This window comes from Dendropsophus ebraccatus, chromosome 1 (genome assembly GCF_027789765.1).
Source record: "Dendropsophus ebraccatus isolate aDenEbr1 chromosome 1, aDenEbr1.pat, whole genome shotgun sequence".
NCBI lineage: Eukaryota > Metazoa > Chordata > Amphibia > Anura > Hylidae > Dendropsophus > Dendropsophus ebraccatus.
The window spans coordinates 154,676,658-154,682,657 of NC_091454.1; the positions used below are offsets into that span (position 1 = coordinate 154,676,658).

At 46.5% G+C, this 6,000-nt stretch overlaps 1 protein-coding gene across 4 annotated transcripts in view; it reads right to left on the reverse strand.

Annotated features, from left to right (window-relative positions):
- The window catches only part of RNF111 (ring finger protein 111), a 42,623-nt gene extending 39,988 nt beyond the window's left edge, over positions 1-2,635 (reverse strand). For 3 of the 4 annotated variants that reach the window (XM_069982147.1, XM_069982138.1, XM_069982121.1), the window contains exon 1: positions 2,316-2,635. The gene's annotated coding sequence lies outside the window, so the exon portion shown is untranslated. Of the gene's footprint in view, positions 1-2,302 lie in introns of all 4 variants that reach the window. The other variant, XM_069982130.1, reaches the window with a different exon arrangement.
- Between the last annotated feature and the right edge of the window lie 3,365 nt (positions 2,636-6,000).

Here is a 6,000-nt window from a genome sequence, read left to right on the forward strand (position 1 = left end):
AAATATCCAGAGTGAGTATTCTGATGCTTTTAGCTGTAGCTTGCATCCACTGCTTACATATACTATGGGGTCAATGCTTGTCCAGCACATAGCTATGAGAGGGGCAATAACTATAATATATGATAGGGGTGACTTTGTTTATGTGAACTGATACATCAACTTAATATCATTGGCGCTTCTTTGGTCCCTTTGACCAATATATAAGTCTTTTTACGTCCAAGAACATATTATCTACATTTAGAGCTTGTGCACATGGCAGTATTGAACTATGGGGGAGATTTATCAAGCGGTCTAATGGTGCGTTTACTCAGAGATTTATGTGACAGATTTTTGAAGCCAAAGCCAGGAACAGACTATAACCAGGGAACAGATCATCAGGTAAAGACAGATTTCTCCTCTTTTCAAATCCATTCCTGGCTTTGGCTTAAAAAAACCTCTGTCAGATAAATCTGTGTAAACTCGCCATTATTGTAAGATTGTCAATGCCACAGCAGAAAATCACAGGTCAGCTTTCATTTTACCAACACTTATGAATATTTAAAAGCTGGGCCCTGATTATATGCTATAAGCTTGATAAGTTTCCCCTCCACATTCAGATCTACAATTACCCTACATTGGTGGTATACATCAGCATACTGACATATTCCGCAGAGTAGCCATGCTGAATCCATGCAGAGCGCCTCTAATTGTTACTGCACTCAATCCACTTCTAAGCATATCAGGGGGAACCCATTAAACCTGGCATTTACATGCTGGCTACCAATTCACCTCAAGGCCACACCCCCTCCACTCAACCACACCCACTTGCATCAAAGTAGAGTGACAGGTGCAAACCATTTTTTCAAATGCAGGACCCCAAAAACATTGTGTGAATGGGCCCTAAAGGGGTAGTTTACAACAAAAAAAATATTTCAAGTCAACTGGTGCCAGAGATTTGTAATTTACTTCTATTAAAAAAAAAATCTCAAGTCTTCCAATACTTATCGGCTGCTGTGTGTCCTGCAGGAAGTGGTGTATTCTTTTCAGTCAGAAGAGCAGAAAAGGTTTTCTATGAGAATTTGCTCTTGCTGTGGCCAGTTCCTGTCATGGACAGAGGTAACAGCAGAGAACACTGTGCCAGACTGGAGAGAATACACCACTTCCTGCTGGACATACAGCAGCTGATAAATACTTTTTTTAAAGGAAGTAAATTACCAATCTCAAATGCTTTTTAGCACCAGTTGATTTGAAAGAATTTTTTTTTTTTGTGAACAACCCCTTTAAGAAAGTTTTTCATGATCTGAAAATTGGTTAGAGTAAAGGGAAATGAATGTGGTAAAATAACAAACCACCAACTCTGCACCTGACCGCTGGGCCAGAGAATGGAGCAATGGCACGCGTATAAGGGCAAGTCATCGCCAATAGGAACGGATCAGTAGTTAGTTTATGGCATCCTCTCCACTCAGTTATTTGTAGGTCTTGAAAAGACCCTTAAAATAAAAGGGAGCGAAGAAACGGTGCTAAAGGTTACACCGAGAATCTGGCGTTAGCACATTCCATTCTGTAAGACACTAGTGACCGGTGTTACCCATACACAACCGGGGTAATACCGCCTCCTGGCTCCCCTAACAGAGGGAACATAGTGTCCTCCATTGCTAGTAAGATTACCAATATTCCATTCTTCAAGCATTAGCTGGAATATCATGGTAAGATATGTATCGGCAGTGTCCGAGACTGAGAGGACCTGTCAGACTGTCTGGGTTCAGCAGGGTTCTCCTCCTACCGCCCTAGAGAGTCCTGAAAAACAGGGATCCAGCCATCCGCAGCTCTTGGGCCACATCCGACTTCTGCCGCAGTCGGGAACCCAACGCTTAGCGGCAGGGATGGGAGAACGCTGCCGACAGGTCCGCTCAGCACTATCCAGGACCATCACAGTCCCTACAGCTAATGCCAGGATAACACATACAGTCCCCAGCAGAAATCAGAGGGGTCCCGGTGGTGGTCAGCGGTCAGTATACACCACAGCCGCCTCTAATGGCCTCCCCAGGATCAGCAGTGTCTGTGACAGCAGTGATAGCAGAGAGCCGCTTTGGGCTCATGATGCTGGTGTGAACAGAGGCTTAGCCACCCAGGGGCCTCCCCTAGGGGCTGGGGAGACTGCTGACCACGTCACAGCCGCAGACACCCGGCTGGGTATAGTCCAGGCCATGGAGGGCCCGCCGGTAACCAAGGGGTTAATGATGCGAGATGTAAATAACCCCCTCCCCCAGCCGGCACCTCCTCGCCCACGCTGTAGGCTCCCCGGCCCCCGATATACACGCACCGGCTGCCCTTACCGATCACGGGTACAAGTCCGGGGCCTGGATCATCACTCCGCCTGCCGTAACCGGGGACAATCCGACCCCCGTAGCTTCCTTCCCCACCCAAAGGGGCCGATCGCTTGGCTCTACCCCCGGTGGGGGATGGGGAGGCTCCCTTGGCTTCTATGTCTCTATAATTCTTTGCCGTTCTCTCCCCGAAACAGGAGAGAGAAGCCGGAGGGGTGGGGGGCACTTGTCGTGGAGCTGCCCCCTCCGTCCACCACGGCCCGGATCAGCCGACCTGAGACTCGTCCTCGGCCCGAGCAACTGAGGCTCTCCCTTCCTCTCGCGACACTATTATGACACAACAGGGAAGCGGAAAAGCGAGAGCCGAATTACGACAGCTGCTAGTCCAAGTCACGTGATGCGCTGTAGAACGCCTCGGCGTCCATGTTGCATTCGGGCACCTATTTTGTATACGTTATATATCTTAGGAGGGTGTAATCGCCCACCAATAACGCCCTTATTATATAAAGGATTGTAAACATTGAGGGCAGAGGACAGTAAGGAGGGGCACTACTGCTTTGGTCCTCTTAGCTCTAAGCATGCATTGCACTTGCATCAGGAGTCATGTGTTGTGTCATTTTAGTTTATTTTTTTACCTTTTCTGCTAGAAGCGTCACAGAGTTGGGTAGGAAAGCATTGCAGGACACTGTTTCCTGTTCCTCTCCCAGACCTTTCAGCAGCCAGGCCAGATGTCAAGGACCATACCAGGACAACAACTGGATTGGTTCTCAGGGCCGTATTTACCACTACATACCCATGGTCAGGCGCCTAGGGCGGCAACTTGCAGGGGAAGGAAACAACATTTTTTTTAGTCTCCTCCTCCTATTCAGACTTGCCAGTAAATCTGGTGTCTTTTGGATTGGGGATATGGTGGTATTAGTCAGGGCTGGTATACGGTGTTATCTAGTCACAGTAAGGCGGTATTGGTCAGGTGTGGTATGGCGGTGTTATCTAGTCACAGTATGGTGGTATTGGCCAGGTCTGGTATGGCAGTGTTATCCAGTCATAGTATGGTAGTATTGGTCAGGTGTGGTATGGCGGTGTTATCTAGTCACAGTAAGGCGGTATTGGTCAGGTCTGGTATGGCAGTGTTATCCAGTCACAGTATGGTGGTATTGGTCAGGTCTGGTATGGCAGTGTTATCAAGTCAGTGTGGCAGTATTGGTCAGGTCTGGTATGGCGGTGTTATCCAGTCACGGTATGGTGGTATTGGTCAGGTTTGGTATGGCAGTGTTATCCAGTCACAGTATGGTGGTATTGGTCAGGTCTGGTATGCGGTGTTATCCAGTCACAGTATGGTGGTATTGGTCAGGTCTGGTATGCGGTGTTATCCAGTCACAGTATGGTGGTATTGGTCAGGTCTGGTATGGCAGTGTTATTCAGTCACAGTGTGGCGGTATTGGTCAGGTCTGGTATGGCAGTGTTATCCAGTCACAGTATGGTGGTATTGGTCAGGTCTGGTATGGCAGTGTTATCCAGTCACAGTATGGTGGTATTGGTCAGGTTTGGTATAACGATGTTATCCAGTCACAGTATGGTGGTATTGGTCAGGTCTGGTATGGCAGAGTTATCTAGTCACAGTGTGGCAGTATTGGTCAGGTCTGGTATGGCAGTGTTATCCAGTCACAGTATGGTGGTATTGGTCACGTCTGGTATGGCGGTGTTATCCAGTCACAGTATGGTGGTATTGGCCAGGTCTGGTATGCGGTGTTATTCAGTCACAGTATAATGGTATTGGTCAGGTCTGGTATGGCGGTGTTATCCAGTCACAGTATGTTGGTATTGGTCAGGTCTATTGTGGCAGTGTTATCCAGTCACAGTATGGTGGTATTGGTCAGGTCTGGTATGGCGGTGTTATCTAGTCAGTGTGGTGGTATTGGTCAGGTCTGGTATGCTGTGTTATCCAGTCATAGTATGGTGGTATTGGTCAGGTCTGGTGTGGTAGTGTTATCTAGTCACAGTATGGTGGTATTGGTCAGGTCTGGTATGTGGTCTAGTCACAGTATGGTGGTATTGGTCAGGTCTCGTATGATCGTATTGGTCAGGTCTCATATGCGGTGTTATCTAGTCACAGTATGGTGATATTGGTCAGGCCTGGTATGGCGGTGTTATCTAGTCACAGTATGGTGGTATTGGTCAGATCTCGTATGGCGGTATTGGTCAGGTCTGGTATGCAGTGTTATCTAGTCACAGTATGGTGATATTGGTCAGGCCTGGTATGGCGGTGTTATCCAATCACCAGGGGCTGACTGGCAGATTTTAGCCTGGGGGGCAAGCACACGGCACTGGCCCTTGACTGGCAGGCTAGCGGCCCATCCACCACCCTGGCCCTTACCTGGTATTACCCTCCCCAAATAAGTGCGGGAAAGGAAGATTACACATGCGCCAGAGAATTATAGTATTGTGGCCAGTGTTCCCAGCCACGAAAAGCCCTTGTGATATACATCTATTGGATTAAAGGGAACCTAGCTCAGGTGCACAGCATAGTACCTTAGGATGCCTTTAAACAGAGAGATTTATCTGACCGATGTTTGAAGCCAAAGCCAGGAACAGACTATAAGCAGAGAACAGGTAATAAAGGAAAAACTGAGATTTCTCCTCTTTTCAACTCCATTCCTGGCTTTGGCTTCAAAAATCTGTCAGCTAAATCTGTCTGTGTGAATGCACCCTTAAGGTACCATGCTGTGTACCCGGTGATCCTGTTATCAGTGCTGTAATGCCCTTTTGGTTCTCTTATCATGTTCAAACCATCAGCCCTGAATCTCTGCAGCACCAGCTGTTATCAGAGGATGTACTACAACTCCCAGCATATCCTGAGGGCTGCAGACTGTAAGTAAATGCTGGGAGTTGTAGTGTTTGCAGCTGTTGTACTTGGAGGATTCCTGGTGTATTGTATACTGGAGGCTTTGTGAGAGATCAGTATACAGAGTTCTGTGGGGGATCAGTGTGTGGATGTGACCCCAGAACAGAACTGATAGGGGATAGAAGAAATATACCGTTACTGACCAAATCCAATACACCAGTATATAAGAAACATATATTGTCACTGTGACCACAACCATTACCACCCCATACTAACTAATACCACCACACCGTAACTGAGATCCAGTATAACAAGACCAATAATACCAGTATAAAAGAAACAAATATCACAACCCCTTCACCACCACCGCCATTACTAACTAACATCCACTGTACAAATACCAGGATCATCCCCATAGAAGGTTCTCATTATTAAAATGTGTCTGCTGGTTGTGATCTCATGTGTAATCAAAGATACATAATGAACTGCTAGATAGCTATTTCCTACTGGATATCTATCTATCTATCTATCTATCTATCTATCTATCTATCTATCTATCTATCTATCTATCTATCTCCTATCTATCTCCTATCTATCTATCTATCTATCTATCCATTATCTATCTATCTATCTATCTATCTATCTATCCATTATCTATCTATCTCCTATCTATCTCCTATCTATCTCCTATCTATCTCCTATCTATCTCCTATCTATCTCCGGTATAAGAACACTGACAATAGAACACAGTTGTCAAACTCCGTCCCTCCAGTTGTTACAACACTACAAATTCCATCATGACTGGACAGATAAACCATGACGGGAATTGTAGTTTTGCAACATCTGGAGGGA